This window comes from Myotis nattereri (assembly GCF_964212035.1).
Source record: "Myotis nattereri genome assembly, chromosome: 9".
NCBI classification, from domain to species: domain Eukaryota; kingdom Metazoa; phylum Chordata; class Mammalia; order Chiroptera; family Vespertilionidae; genus Myotis; species Myotis nattereri.
Window position 1 is genome coordinate 62,626,164 of NC_138084.1, and position 17,292 is coordinate 62,643,455.

The 17,292-nt window shown below is 37.5% G+C and overlaps 1 pseudogene across 1 annotated transcript; it reads right to left on the minus strand.

The window, feature by feature from the left end:
* Positions 1 to 8,672: 8,672 nt before the first annotated feature.
* LOC308524502 (small ribosomal subunit protein eS25-like) lies at positions 8,673 to 9,091 on the minus strand (annotated as a pseudogene). Its single transcript has one exon. The product of its transcript is annotated as a small ribosomal subunit protein eS25-like (transcript).
* Between the last annotated feature and the right edge of the window lie 8,201 nt (positions 9,092 to 17,292).

The window sequence follows — 17,292 nt, forward strand, 5'->3', positions numbered from 1 at the left end:
AGGTCCCACTTCCCTTCGTCCTGCCCAGGAAGAAGTCTCATTTGCTTTCAGCAGAGCGAGGATCAAAGCCGTTGCCCTGAGTTTTGCTCCGTGTTAGGGCGTAGTCCCACCAAGCGTCGGGCTAGCTCAGTTTGTGTTCTCAGTTGCGGTCCATCCGTCCATTGCATGTGGGGCCCCAGTGAACATGGACCATGTGACTATGGAGGGAAATTGGGCAAACGAGAGGAACCAGAGAGCCACGACCCCAGAGAGTGAAGGTCTTTGTTTGGGGGATTATGTATTCTCACATTTTTATGGGCTTGCAGTAGCTCTGCCCCTTTGGTCAATGATCTCTGTTACCAGATTTGACTGGCAGGCACCTTCCCTGTGTTAACCCACCTTTACTGCATGTGCATCTATCGCCCCTTTGTTGCACCTGCTCCCCCTGTGATTCGCAGGGAATGGATCAGCGGTTCCCTGGAGAGTGTAAAGTGGCAGCTTCCTGGTGAAGCTGCCCAAATGGCATACTTGTCATGTCTGGCCTTCCTTTTGCTCCTTTCTTATTATCAATAACTAGCTAATTACAATGGGATCAAAAGGACTTTCTGTACGTAAAATGCTTAGGATGTTTCTCTGCTATGCATGTTCTCTGCTATTTATGTTCTCATAAATGTCTTCTATACATGGGCAGAAGTTACTGTGCAGTCATGCACTGCATACTGACATTTCAGTCAGTGACATACCACATATATGATGGTCATTCCATAAGATTATAATGGAGCCTTGAAGAGCTCCATAAAAAAAATTAGGTCTAATCAACAAATTCAGTAAAGTTACATGATAAAAAAAATCTACTTATAAAAAAATCAGTAAATTTACTACTCACAACAAATTATTTGAAAAAGAAATAAACACAACAACCCAATTTATGATAGCATCATAAACAATAAGATACTTAGAAATAAATTTAGCTGAGGACATGAAAGATCTCGACACAGAAAACTATAAGGCACTGATGAAAGAGATTGAAAAAGACACTAATAAATGGAAAAATATCTTGAGTTTGTGGATTAGAATTATTATTGTTAAAATGTCTACCTAAATTCATCTATAGATTCAATATAATCCCTATCAAGATTCCAGTGGCATTTTTACAAAGGTAGAAAAAATATCCTAAAATTTATATGTAACCACAAAATTCCTCCACAAAACCAAAGCAATCCTGATCAGGGAGCCAAGACTACTCAATGGAGAAAAGGCACACTCTTTAATAAAAAGTGCTTGGAAAAGTGGATATGCACATGCAACAACAACAACAACAAAAATTTAACTAGACTCTATCTTACACAACTCATAAAAATTAATTTAAAATGGATTAAAGGCTTGAACATAAGACCTGAAACCATAAAACTATTAGAAGAAAACATAGAGGAAAAGCTCTTTGGCCTGGGCCTTGGCAATGATTTTTTGAATATGACACCTAAAATAAAAAATAAACACGTGGGACTACATCAAAATAAAAAGCTTGTTTTTATTTTTTTAATGCTCTAGCTAGTACTTTTTGAGCAAAGTTTAATAAAAATGCTGATAATAAACATTCTTGACTTATTCTTGGTTTCTAAAAGAGAGTCTATTTGATGTTTGCCGTAGGCTTATAGTAAATATACTTTGTGAAGTTATGGAAAATCTCTATTTCTAGTCTTCTTAATAGTGCCTTTAAAAATTTACAGATAGTCATTTTTGCTGAATATTTTTATACCCATTAAAATTCAAAATTATTATGTTCTATTCCCCCCCCCTTTATCAGTTAAGGCAGTACTTACATTAAAGTTTTAATCTTTAAAGCTGGTAATCTGGACAATGAACCTGGTTCCTATCTCTACTTGTATGTAATTTCAGGGGCAAGTTTCTTAATCTCAATTTCATCGTCTGTAAATTAGGGATAAAATAAAAAAAACTTTGCTGACTATTGTGGCAAATAAATTACAATGCACATAAAACTCTAACTCTTTTAAAAAAATTCTAATTCAATAAATTAACTCACTTTTTCTCATATTTTGTTGATGACCTGAAGTAAAAAGCTATATAAAAAATGTTGGTGGGCTTGCCGGCTGGTGTGGCTTAGTTGGTTGAGCTTGGTTCTGTGTACTAGGAGGTCCCTGGTTGATTCCCAGTCAGAGCATATGCCTGGGATGCAGGCTCAATACCCAGGGGATGTGTAGAGGCACTCAATGGACGCTTCTCTCATTGATATTTTCTCTTTCTTCCTTTCCCTTCCTCTCTCTGAAATCAGTAAAAACATATTAAAAAGTAAAAAGATAAAAAATGTTGGTGGGTTTAATGCTAAGCAAATATTCACAATATTCTGTTTTGTTAGATAAATTCCAAAAGGAGCTCAAAGGAAACAGACAAAAACAACAAGAAGCATCTGTTACACCCCTGAGCTACTCACATTAAGAAATTATACAAATGATAAAAACAAAAAATTTCAAATAACAAAAATTGGGGAAAACTTTGTTATAATGAAAGCTTAAGTACTCCTTAAACATATTTGTCATTGATGTATAATGCCAAAAAAAAGGCAATGCAAAAGCTTCACTATAGATGGATGGGTTACTGGAACAATATCTTATTGGAGTTTTCTATCAGCCACCTACTGTTATATCAACAGTGAATAATGAAAATAACTAGGTGTTTTATTTTCTGTTGCAAATGAAGTGTGATTTTTAGCTTTTTATGTTTTATTTAAATAAGACAGATTTTTAAACATCATGATCAATAATTATCTTTTTTTATCATGTTGAAATGAGCAGGAATCACTTACAGTGTTTCTTCAATTGGTTAAAAAAATATTTGTTCTTTTAGAGCAGCGGTTCTCAACCTGTGGGTTGCGATCCCTTTGGGGGTCGAATGACTCTTTAACAGGGGTCGCCTAAGACCATCGGAAAACACATATATAATTACATATTGTTTTTGTGATTAATCACTATGCTTTAATTATGTTCAATTTGTAACAATGAAAATATATCCTGCATATCAGATATTTACATTGCGATTCATAACAGTAGCAAAATTACAGTTATGAAGTAGCAACGGAAATTATTTTATGGTTGGGGGGTCACCACAACATGAGGAACTGTATTAAAGGGTCAGAGCGTTAGGAAGGTTGAGAACCACTGTTTAGAGTATAATATTAGGCAGACAGAGGAATTAGTTATCTTAATCCACAGAACGTAATCCCATCGGTACACAAACAAAGTCTATGTATATTCATTGTACCTAAAATCCCATGGTGCAAACTTCTATTGTTTTCATCACATTGAGTCCTAACCTGAAAAAGAGTGATTTTCATTTGCATGCTGTTAGTTATCGAGTACATTATCTACATTGTTTTAAAAATCTGCATTCTGTGTTATTGTATCAGTAAATTTTAGAAATTACTATTAAGGAGAAAGAAATCTTTTTTCCATAAAGGTGATTACAGTCAAACCACTTTTTGCCTTTGCACAAATAAGCTTTTGTGTTGAATTGTAATTAAGGGACATCCAGGCAAAGCTGATTTGAATCCAGTGGTTCAGTAAATCAATATTCTATGTTTTTGTTTTTCATTTCTCCTTGGCCTCCTGCTGCTTATGAATGAAGGTGTTTGTGTTATTTATACCTTTCCACAGAATACCAGAGAAGGAGGACTAATAACAGTCTTTAAAAATTATAACATGCTTTGTGTTTTTATTTTGTTTTTAAAATAAATATAGGTAATATAAATACAAATAGAAAACACATAAATCCACTTCCTTAGTTTGCCAACTAGCATCTGCTTCTCAGTTGTTGTAATCTCAAATTCATTCAGATCAGATTCTGGTATTTTATAAACCACTGAATTGAATCTCTTCATACCACTGTCGATTATTTCGTGTGGACAAATTTGCTTAATGCTTACATTTTTCATCACTGTGCTAAAGGCGTTGGATTGCACTTTGGTGTCTTCAGCTGTCAGAAAGCCAGAATGAAACATCAGAAGGAAGATTGAATGGGTTTCCTTTCATTACCTCTGCGAGGGACTCATTTTTTTTATTTATATGACTGTTCTAACTATGGTAGAATTTTATGATAAGAAAAAATAAATTGTACCCTAAGGTAATATTCCCATTTTGATGGATTATAAAACATGTTAAAATTGGTCATTACAAACTATAATTCTTCATGGCTTCAAGCCCTGTTAGTATAATTTTTTTTGACTTATAAAAATGGAGTTCAATTTTGTTGGTGCTATTAAATGACAATGCATTCAGACTACGGCATTGCAAAATGACAGCACCAGATAGCAGTGCTAGTGTGTTTGTTACCCTGTTGGTTGGAATGAAAGCAGCTTTGCAGCTGCTGTGGCTGGGTGGCTCAGTTGTCTAGAGCAGTGGTCGGCAAACTCATTAGTCAACAGAGCCAAATATCAACAGTACAACGATTGAAATTTCTTTTGAGAGCCAAATTTTTTAAACTTAAACTATATAGGTAGGTACATTGTTATTAACTTAATTAGGGTACTCCTAAGGCTTAGGAAGAGCCACACTCAAGGGGCCAAAGAGCCGCATGTGGCTCGCGAGCCGCAGTTTGCTGACCACGGGTCTAGAGCATTGTCTTGACACACCAAGGTAGCTAGCTGGTTCAGTCCCCAGTCAGGGCACTTACAAGGATCAACCAATGAATGCATAAATAACTAGAACAACAAATCGATGTTCCTCTCTCTCTGTGCCTGTCTCTCTCTCACTCCCTAACTCTCTCTCTCACTTTCTCTCTCTAAAAAAATCAATTAAAAAATAAAAAGAGATTTGCCTTTTATAGGTGTAAACAGGTAAGAATGCAATGGGACCTGAGTCAGTACAGTACGTTTGAGGCTTGAAGGACACTGGAATTTACATTTCACAGAAAAGAAAATAGCTATATTCCCTTATAAAAAAGGCAGACATTCTTTTAACAATTGCTTATATAATAAAATTGAAATGTGAGGGTAAATTATGGTCACATACCAAACAAAATCTCAGAGAACAAAGTAAGAGATGGTCTTAAACAGCAGGATAAAGTTTGGATGTTTCGAAATATGTTAATATAGTGTTTCTCAAGGACTTCTTAGCCATCTTCTAAGAGCACGACATTCCCAGTATAAAATCCTTTGCTTATATAGTGACTGATGCTCAAAATGTCTTTCCTCCTTCTTTTCACTAATGGTTCAGACCTGGCAATGTGCTAGATGCAATTACAACTGGTTTCCTTCTTAATTCACATAAATTATAAAGCAGGGATTATAATAATCATTTATAGACAAGGCAAGTAAATTTTAGAGATTATATGATTTGTCCTAAACCCTATGACTTATTGTATACCTGAGCAGGAATCTGAACTTTTCACTCATAACTTGCAATAAATCCCTTGTTCTTTTATTTTTCTCATTTTCCTCTTTTTTCACTTTGCTTTAATTTTTCTTGTTCTGCTGTTCGTGTGCCAAACACGTAACAAAAATTTCCTAAGTAAAAATGAAGGCTAAGTAGATTAATTAAATAAAACAGTAATAAGTTTAAATTTCACAAATAATTAATCATCATTTAAAATAATAAATAAAATAAGGGCAAAGCAAATTAAAAGAAAACAACCATCAGGTGTAATCTAGTAAATTCTTCAAGCGGATAAGGAATCTCATAAGCATAAACCCATGTTAAACACAAAGAAACAAAACCAATTCATCCTCTGACTACTTGAGGACATGTATAAAATGATGTTAGATGAATAAAAGACACAAAAAGCTGCACAGGACAAAGATTGTAACTTGAAATTTCTAAACTTTGTGTTAGTGCAAAAATCAAAAGAAAGATATTCTTACTGAAATAGGACCTAAAGAAAAAATTTAATGTGAGGGAAACACAGTAATGTTGGAGAGTACTGTTTTAAAACACAGGTAATGAAGATGTTTTTAAGAGTCATTCCTGCTTTCTACATTGAGAACAGTGGCTTTTAAAGGTTACGGATGTGATATGCATTCAGTAATGCATGGAGAGGAGTGTTTTACCACATACATAATGGAGATGGTTATGAGTGCTCTGTGAATGCTACTTGGAGGAGAGTGCTATTTCAGGGAATGGATGTGATGGCCATGTTGGAAAGCATAGAGAAATATTTAAAAACACATGTGTGAGACACATGTTGTTTAAACATTATTTAAAAACCCATTTTGCTGTGTGTAAAAAACTCCACAAAACGTAGTGATCTTTTTGAATGTCTACCAGAAGCAAGACACCAAAAACAGGGGTACCTGGACAATGAGGTAATTAATGGATTAAATGAATATACATTTAATTATTAAAATAATTTTCTTAAAATTTCATTATGTGAAAAATGGTAAAGAAAATATTAGGATTTTAACTGCAAAAAAAAAAAAAAAGTCCACAAAATTTGAGAAGAAGAAGTTCACAAAAGCACCGGCACCCTTATTTTCCACCAATTTAGTAAAAATTAAACAATTTGTTATTCATTTTAATAGTTAGTTTAACATAAGAAGACTATGGGAAAACTTTAATTATGAAGCACAATGCAGTGGAACAACATGGACCGTGGAGTCTGTCCATCCAAGGTTGGAATCCTGTTGAAACATTTTCAGATATTGTACTCTTATACTACAAGTTAGTTACTCAGGTCCGCACCTCCGCGTCTGGAAAGGACAGATAATATTGCCTACCTCACTGGATCATTTTGAGGATATTACAGGTGAAATTCCCAGTATAGTGCTCACCACATGTAATTTGTGTGGCAACCTCTTCTCTCTTTACTTTATTCACATAGATGAAACAATTTCTTATTAGGATCATACTACCTATTCTTATGTGATTGGAAGGTCTTCCACATGTCTTTTCTGATCCTTGATACAACATAAATTCGTTATATTTTTATATCCAGATACTTCAGTGGCTCATAAAATAACCTGAATGGTTTTGTTTACATTGCTTAGATCTAGTTTTTGTAAATAGTTACAATCTTTTTGTTTTAAAATTTTACTGTTTTGTTGGGAGTTTAACAGTGGTTTTATTTTACTGTTAAATGTAATGCTAACCATTTGTAATGTGTATTTGTGTATGTGCATACCTTTTTATCAAGGACACTACATTGTAATTAGTCATTGTAATTAGTTAGGCTTAACTAGACTCTGAAAATTTCTCAGACTTGCCTTGTTTTTGAAGACCCTGACAGTGTTGAGGAGTCGTATTCAGATATTGTGTAATATTTTACCATGTAGTTTAATCTGATGTTTTTTTCATGATTAGACTGTGTTGCATGGTATTTATTGTATACTTTGTGCTATAACCCGATGTCATGCTAATTATTCTGTTGCTCAAGTTGTTCCAACTGCATGTGGGGAGCACTTTCCGCTGACTCCTTTGTCCCTTTCACTTGCCACATCATTTTGGTTTCTGAGCACTTTCTTACTAACAGATGCTCTGGGACATCTTGTTTTTCCTGCCTCTGCTCTGGAATCAGCCAATTCTTCAGGAAGTCCTGGTTCCTTTTATTAGAGAACTAGATGCCTGGTGCATGAATTTGTGTATGGGTGGGGCCCGGCTGGCCCTCCCGATGGGGGCTGATTGGGGCTGGGCCGGCCGGGGGGAGGGGCCGCGGGCAGTTGGCCGGCAGCAGTGGGCATCATAGAGACTGGTCGTTCTGGCATTCTGATCTCTGGCTTTTTATATATATAGATGGTATTAGAGACAGTGATTCAGGTTCTCCCCCTGCTGCTTGCTAATGGGATATCATTACTTCTAGATCTTCTAGCTGACAGATCCTGGAAATATATGTGTGTATACTAAACAGTGTATACATCTATCTATTATTACTTCTGTAAGTGTCATCTGTATCTACATTAGGCTAATTATTAGTTCAGAGTGTCTCCAACTTGAATCCAGTACTGTATGGATCACTTGTGCTCCTTACTCTTTCTCATCTGTAAACTCTCACTCCAACAGTAAGAAACATGGCTCCGACCATCTCCCATCTAATTACTTAATTACGTCAATTCCAATATAAAGTTATAGCGTCTCAGAATTTTTAACCCTCAGCAATGGGAAATAAAAACTGTATTAACTATATTGCAATACCTAAGTATTGCTCCTTTTGCTTTTAATCTTACAGATTTCACAAATTTCAAAAGGTTTTTTGGTGTTGTTTTTTTTTTGTGTGTGTGTGTGTGTCTTTAAATCCTCATCCAAGGATATTTTTTCCTATGATTTTTAGGGAAGGATGGAGGGAGGAGGGAGAAGAGAGAGAGAGATAGAGAGAGATCTATAGACACATGACTGGTTGCCTCCCACATGTGCCCCAACTGGGCTGGAGAACACCGGCAACCCAGGTGAATGCCCTTGGCTGGGAAATGAACCCTTCCTTATTTTATGAGAACCTTTATGTTTACATTGGTACCAACCAGATAATTCAGAATAATCTGCTCATCTAAAGATCCTTAAATATATCTGCAAAATTCCTTCTGCTCTATAAGCTAACATATTCAAAAGATTAAGACGTGGACATTTTAGGGAGGCATAATTCAGCATACAATACTTTTCTTTTTATTCTCTTATTATATTTCTCAAAGCAAGTTTTTAATTTTTTAATAAGGTTTTTTTTTGTTTGTTTGTTTGTTTGTTTTTTCTGATTTAATAAAGGTTTATTTTTCAAAATGTACACCCGGTGAGATCTGTTGTTCATGCATCTTCTCCAGCAGCCGGGGCATCTCCACCTTTGGTGTTTCTGGTGTAAATCACTTGAGCTCTGTGCTTTGAGACTAGTTTAATAAGTCCTTTACTAAGGAGCTCCTGAAGGGCTGCCCTGGCCAAGGAGCCCCGAATTTTCAGCCTCTCAGAGACCACAGCTGGGGTTATGAGCTTGTAGTTGGGAACCTCCTTACAGAGCTTGTCGTATGTGGCTTTGTCAAACAAGACCAGGTTATTGAGCTTGTCCCTAACTTTGCCTTTGGACCACTTCTTCTTTTTGGCCTTGTCCCCCAACTTGTTCACGGGGTCCTTGTCTTCTTGGCCGACTTTCCAGCATCTTTCTTCTTCTTGTCGTCCTTGGGCGGCATCGCGGGACTCGGAGAGCAGGGATGCGCTGCTGCCTCGCCAAGATGTTGGCCCGAGAGCTAATAAGGTTTTTTAAAAAAATAATTTTCTTTGGTAAATCTTGCTTTCGGTATAGGTATAAAAAAGTTAATCATTAAACCAAATGTCACCTCACTTTTTTCTGTGTTTTATTTTTCTACTAGAGGCCTTGTGCACAGAAGGGGGGTTCCCTCAGCTCAGCCTGCACCCTCTCCAATTGGGGACCCCTTTGGAGATGTATGACTGCTGGTTTAAGCCTGATCTTTGTGGGATTGGACCTAAACCAACAGTCAGACATCCCTCTCGCAATCTGGGACCGCAGGCTCCTACCTGCTCAACTGCATGCCTGCCTGATCGCCCCTAACTGCCTCTGCCTGCCAGCTTGATCACCCCTAACTGCCTTCCTCTGCTGGCCAATTTGGTTCTGATTGGTCAGTTTCTATGCCAGTCAGCGACAAAAGCTCCACCTTTTAGGCAGCCATTGGCTCCCCACAGCACCCAGGTCTGGTTCTGATTGGTAGGTTTCTATGTAAGTCAGAATCAGAAACTCCACCTTCTAGGCAGCCATTGGCTCCCAACAGCACCCACATTTGGTTCTGATTGGTCGGTTCCTATGCCAGTAAGCATCTCTGGGTCTATCTCCGGGCCTGATCAGAGAGGCAGGGATGAACAGCAGCCCCCACAGAGGCTGGGAGAGAAAGAAAGGCCAGGCTGCTTGCAAAGTCCGGAAAGAAAGAGGGAGAGAAAGAGAAAAGAAAGTACTGATCAATAGCTGCCACTGAGGCTGCGGATCAGACCCTGCCTCTCTCTCTGAGTCTTAGCCACCTGGGCAGTCAGTGCTGGGTCACCAGGCTGCAGCGGGGCAGTCAGTTGCTGTGGCGACCCAACGCTGACTGAAGGACTTCTGGATTGGTCAGCCTTTGGTCGTGATCAGTCGTTACAACCCTGGGCTTTTATATATTAGGATAAGCTTTATAATTTTCCATTTTTCATATAAGTCCATTTTTGACATAATATTTGTGAAAGGTATAAAGTTTATATCAATATTAATTATTTTGCATAGTTGTTAGTTCCTTATTGCTGCTGTAACAAATTATCACAAACTTAGTGGCTTAAAACAACACAAATTTATTTTCTTGAGATCAGAAATCCAAAATAGGTTTTGGGGGCTGTGTTACTTCTGGAGGCTGTAGGAGAAATCCGTGTCCTTTTCTTTCTATCTTTTGGAGGCCACCGGGACTCCTTGCCTCATGGACAATTCCTCCAGCTTCAAAGCAACAGCAAATATAATCTCTGCTTCTGTTTTCAGGTTTCTTTCTCTTACCCTCTCCTTCTTCCTAAAGATACTTATGATTATTTGGCCTCACTTGCATAATCCAGGGTAATCTCACCATGTCAAGATCCTTAACTTAATCACATTTGCAAAATCGCTTTTATTAATAAGACTAGAGGCCCAATGCACGAAATTCATGCACAGGGGTGGGAGGAAGGTCTCTCAGCCCAGCCTACACCCTCTTGCAATCCAGGACCCCTTGCTCCTAACTGCCCGCCTGCTCGCTCCTTACCTCTTGGCTCACTGTTCCTTAGCGCTGCTGTGGAGGCAGGAGAGGCTTCCGCCACTGCTGCTAGGCTTGCCAGCCATAAGCCCGGCTTCTGGCTGAGCGGCGCTCCTGCTGTGGTAGCACACTGACCACCAGGGGGCAGCTTCTGCATTGAGCATCTTTCCCCTGGTGGTCAGTGTGCGTCATAGCAACTGGTCGTTCTGGTCGTTCCACCATAACGGTCGCTGGGCTTTTATATATATAATCAATTTACAGGGCCTGGGGATTAGGACAATAACATTTTTCTAGGGGGAATTATTTTATTTGCCACACATGTAGATATCCAGTTGTTCCAACCCATTGGTTAAAATAACTACTGAATTGCCTGCACTATTTTTCAACAATCAGTTGGCTATATTCATGTGGGTCTATTTCTGGGCTTTCTTTATGAACTATGTGTCTTTTCTTTCATCAACACCACACTGTCTTCATTACTTAGTTTTATAGTGAGTCTTAAAAATCGTGTAATTGGAGTCTCTCAATTTTGTTGTTCTTCTTTAGTATTGGATTGCCTATGTTGGCTTTTTGTTGTTCCATATAAACTTTAAAAGCAGTTTGCTGATACCTACAAAATAGCTTGCTGGGATTTTGTTTGAGGCTGTATTAAATCTATATATCAAGTGGGAAGAATTGACATCCTAACAATTTGGCTATTTCAGTCTATGAACATGGAGTATTTCTCTACTTAAATATTATTTTATTTTTCATCAGAGTTTTATAATTTTTAGCATTAGATACTATATTTTTAAAATTGATATATTTCATTCTTTCATGTTGTTGTAATTTCTGTTTTTTTATTTCAAATTCTAATTTTTATTGGAAAGCAATGAACTTTTATGTATTAACTTGTATTCTTACAGCAACCTTGTTATAATTGCATATTTTTTCATTCCCTTCCCCCCCAATTTTTAGGGATTTTCTATATAAACAATAATTTTGTCCAAAAACAAAAACGGGTTTATTTTTCCAGTCTGTATGTTTCTAATTTCCTTCTTTTTGGTCTTATTGCACTACCTAGGCTTTCCAATACAATACTGGATAGGAACCTTTAGAGAGCAGACCCTTGCCTTGCTCCTTATTTTGAGAGAAAAGTGTAGTTTCTCACCACTAAGTCTGACATTAGCTAGAGAATTTTTGTGGATGTTATTTATCAAGTTGAGGAAGTCCCTATGTCTAACTTTTTGAGAGTTTTTTTTTTTTTAAACACACATGGGTGTCATATTTTTTTCCTGCAATGATTGAAATGTTCATATGGTTTTTCTTCTTTATTCTATTGATGTGGTGGGCCACATTGATTTCTTAAAATATTGAAACAGTGTTGTATACATGAAAAAACCTCAAATTAACAATCTAATATTGCACCAAAGGAACTAGAGAAAGAAGACCAAAGATAGTAGAAGGATAAAAATAATAAAGATCAGGGTAAAAATGAATAAAGGAAAAAAATAGAAAAGTTCAATGAAAACAAGAGCTGTTTCTTTGAAAAGATAAATGAAATAGACAAAACTTTATTTAGCCTCACCAAGAAAGATAGCTCAAATAAATAAAATCAGAAATGAAAGAGATGTTATAACTGATACCACAGAAATACAAAAGTTCATGAGACTACTATAATAATTATGCACCAACAAATAGGGCAACCCAGAAGAAATAGATATATTTCTAGAAACATGCAATCTTCCAAGACTGAACCATGATGAAATAGCAAATCTGAAGAGACCTATTACTACTAAGGTGATTTTATCAGTAATAATAATAATAAAAAAATACTCTCATAAAACAAAAGTCCAGGACTTCACTAATGAATTCTATCAAAGATATAAAGAAGATTTAATACCAATCATTCTCAAACTCTTCAAAAAAAAATTGAAGAATAGAGAAAGCTTCCAAACTAACTTTACAAGGTCAGCATTACCCTGATACCAAAACTCACCAGACATAAAAACAAACAAAAATACCAGAAAATTACAGTCTGATATTCCTGACAATCATAAATGCAAAAACCCTCAACAAAATATTCATAAATCAAATTCAATCATACTTTCAAAGAGTCATACACTATGATCAAGTGGAATTTATCTCAGGGATGTAAGGATAGTTCAACATCAGCAAATTAATCAACATGATATACCACATTAACAAAATGAAGGATAAAAATCCTATGATTATCTCAATAGATGCTAAAAAAGCATTGCCAAAATCCAACATCCATTTCTGATAAAAACTCTCAACAAAGTTGGTATGGAAGGAACCTATCTCAACATAATAAAGGCTATATATGAAAATCCACAGCTAACATCATGCATAATAGTGATATGCTGAAACCTTTTCCTCTAAGCTTAGAAACAAGACAAGGATACCCATTCTTGCCACCATTATTCAACATAGTATTGCAAATCCTAACCATAGAAATTGGGCAATAAAAGGAAATAAAAGGTATTGAAATTGGAAAGGAAGAAGTTACACTGTCATTATTTGCAGATGACATGATACTATGTATAGAAAAATAACTCAAAATGAATTAAAGACTTGAATGTAATATTTGAAACCTTAAAATTCCCAGAAGAAAACATAGAGGGTAAGCTCCTTGACATCAGCATTAGCAATGTTTTGTTTTGCACAAGACTCCAAAGGCAAGGGAAACCAAAGCAAAAAATATAAGTGGGACTACACAAACTAAAAAGCTTCTGCATAGTGAGAGGAACCAAGAAAGTTAAAAGTCAACCTACTGAACGGGAGAAGTTATTTGCAAATCATGTATCCAAGAAGAGGTTAATATCCAAATTATATATAGAACTCACACAACTCAACAATATAAAAACAAGCAACCTGATTAAAAAATAGAGGATCTGAACAGATTTTTTTCCCAAATAAGACATATAGATATCCAACAGGCACATGAAAAGATGTTCAACATCACTAGTTATCGGGGAACTATAAATCAAAACCATAATGAGATATTGCCTCATACCTGTTAGATTGGCTATGTTCTAAAAGAAGAAATGATAAGTGTTGGTGAGGATGTGAAGAAAAGGGAGTCCTCATATATTGTTGGTGGGAATGTAAACTGGTGCAGCTGCTATGCAAAAGAGTATGAAGATTCCTCAAAAAATTAAGAGTAGCCCTAACCGGTTTGGCTCAGTGGATAGAGCGTCGGCCTGTGGACTGAAGGGTCCCAGGTTCGATTCCGGCCAAGGGCATGTACTTTGGTTGCGGGCACATCCCCAGTGGGAGGTGTGCAGGAGGCAGCTGACCGATGTTTCTCTCTCATCAATGTTTCTAACTCTCTATCCCTCTCTCTTCCTCTCCGTAGAAAATCAATAAAATATATTAAAAAAAAAATTAAGAGTAGAACTATCATATGATCCAGCATTTCACTCCTGGGTATTTAACAGAAGAATACAAAACCACTGATTTGAAATAATATATGAACACCTATGTTTATTGCAGCATTATATACAGTTGTCAAAATATGGAAACAACTTAAATATACATCAATAGATGAATGGATAACGGTGTGCTATGTATATACACAATTAAATTACTACTCAACTATCTAAAAAGAAGGAAATCTTGCCATTTGTAACAACATGGCTGGATATAATGCTAAGTAAAAAAGTCAGAGAGAGACAAATAAATTCCATATGACTTTAATTCTATGTGGAATGTAAATCAAATAAATAAAACAAAACAAAGAAACTCTAGAGAACAGATTGGTGGCTTCAGAGGGGAATGGCATTGGGGGAAGGATGAAATAAGTTAAAGCGATCATTAGTATGGTGATGGATGGTAACTAGACTTATAATAGTAAGCAAGGTATAGTTTATACAAATATTGAATTATAATGTTGTACACCTCAAATATATGTATTCTTGCATACCAATTTTATCACCATAAAAAATAAAGTGACCACAAACAACTAAATCCTTTTTAGAGGGCGTCTAAGTTTTATAGCAACTTTAAAGCACTGTTACTATACTGTTATACTTTTTAAGATAATGTGAGAATATAGGGGGGAAAGGAGCATTTTTATATTCTGTGATTATGTTGCAGATGTTTAGTGGATCTGTGTCTTGGGAGTGAGACCTTCATAATGTTTTCTTTATTTGGTATATCTCCCTTCACACCTTCTTGCTTCCTATTCTCTTTCTCAGGCTCTGTGTTCCTAATCTATTTTTTTGAAACCCAGTCTCTTATTGACTGTATTTTTCCCCTTTGAGGGGACAAGGAGGCTAGAGGGATCTCTTGTGGGGAGGAATTCCCTTCCCTTAACTGGAATAACATGTCAAAATTGTGTTCTGGCAAAATATTTTTCCATGGAGATTAGGCTTTTGTTATGGAGAAAGAGCTTGTCATATCTTACAATGGATATTCTTTCTATTCCCTTGCCATGGCCCAGAGGCACTCTTTTTTGGGTCTTCATCATGAGAACCTAGTGGAGGTGCCCCTAAGCCTAGACCCCATTAATCTCCTCACTCATGCTGGTCCACACTCAGCCTCCTAGAATTTATTAATTTACCAGAGGCCCAGTGCATGAATTCGTGCACAGGTGGGGTCCCTTGGTCTGGCTGGTGATCAGGGCCAATTGGAGTCATGGGAGGTTGGCTGGAGGGAGGGGCCACGAGAGGTTGACTGGTAGGGGGAGGGGCCACGGGAGGTTGGCTGGCTGGGGAGAGGGACCGTAGGAGGTGGGCCAGCTGCTGGAGGTTGGCTGTGGGAGTGCAATGATCACCAGGGGGCAGCTCCTGTGTTGAGTGTCTGCCCCCTGGTGGTCAGTGTGCCATCATAGTGACTGGTCAACCCGTCATTTGGTCATTTGGTCATTCGGTCGCTTAGGCTTTTATATATATATGGCTTCAATTTATATTTCAATTAATTTATTCAGTGACTTCTATTCTAGATGAGCAGTTTTCTATTGCTATACTCTCTGGATATACCCGTCTCTCTAAATTTTGGGTGTTTATTTTTTGATCCTGTGACCTCATTCTCCAATAGATCCACATAGTCATCAATTTCCATTTTGCCCAGCCATTTCTTGTTTTAAGGATGGGCAGGATGACTTTCCAGCTCTTTACATGTCAGAACTGAAAGCTGAAAGCAGAAGTGGTATTTTAAATTGGTAATAGCAGAAGCTTTCTCTGAAAGTGTATGCTCGGGGAGAAATTTAATTTTTCTCTCTAGAATTATTCATTTTATGTAACCATCGGTGACAACTTGAGTTTTACTTTATTTCTTTTTTAAAGCAGTGCTTCTTCATAATGTGCTGATGTGGTTTGGCTGATGGAGCTGGTTATGAAAGATTGATCGCGTGCATATGAGGAGATTAGGAGATGTGCCGGGACCCACATCTCTGTTTGACAGAAGTCTACATAATACTTAGTTTAGCAATCTTTGCTCTCAAACTGGATTATCCTTGAGATGTTTTCATTACTACACATCCTCTCTTTATGTAAATATTGGACAGATAATAGTTTGCTGTTCCATGCTGCCTGATCACAGAGATTTTTGTGTCTGCAGTGAAGCTGAGCCACATAATGAGAGTGATATTGCTGGATAATTTCCAGCCCCTTCTAGCTATTGTCAGCCTTCTCTCCTCGGGCTTGCGCTTGTTTGTATTTTCCACTGGGGTTTGCGGTGATCTGAGCCCTTTTTTTCTTCCTAGCTTCACCTCTTTCTGCTTTCACCATTGCCCTTCCTTCCTTTCATACCCAGTGCTGTACAACTGCACCGAATAACTCCTTGCTCTGCTTGGCACACTGCTCTTTCACAGCTGCTTAGAGTCTAATTATCCATCTCTCCCTCTTTCCCATGCATTGTTTTTTCCTAGTGAACCCTCATTTGCCTTTCAAACCTTTCCTCCATGTAGGAAACTTTCCCTGACTCCTGAATACAGAGTGGTATCTCCCACCTTGCATTTTCCCAGCACTACGCTTCTATCCCACTACTTTATTCTGATTAAATATTCCTGTCCAGCCTGGCTGGTGTGGCTAAGTGGTTGAGCGTCAACCCATGAACCAGGAGGTCATGGTTCGATTCCCAGTCAGGGCACATGCCTGCAGTCTCGATCCCCAGTGAGGGGCTTGCAGGAGGCAGCCGATCAGTGATTCTCTCTCATCATTGATGTTTCTATTTCTCCTTCTCTCTTCCTCTCTGAAATCAATAAAAATATATTTCAAAAAATATTCCTGTCTAAATGTGGGCTCCTCAGACACAAGAGTGGTGTCTCTCATTTTCTTTTCACTAAAGCTTAGCACAGAGTATGAAGCTTATAGGTACTCAGCACCCATATATAAGACAGTGAGCGACAAATTGTGGCCTCAATAACTGGTGCCATCGCCCTAACTGGTTTGGCTCAATGGATAGAGCACCGGCCTGCGGACTGAAGGATCCCAGGTTCGATTCCGGTCAGGGGCATGTACCTTGGTTGCGGGTACATTCCCAGCAGGGGGCATGCAGGAGGCAGCTGATCGATGTTTCTCTCTCATCGATGTTTCTGACTCTCTGTCCCTCTCCCTTCCTCTCTGTAAAAAAAAAATCAATAAACTATATTTTAAAAAAAAGGAATGGTGTGCCACGCTGGTACC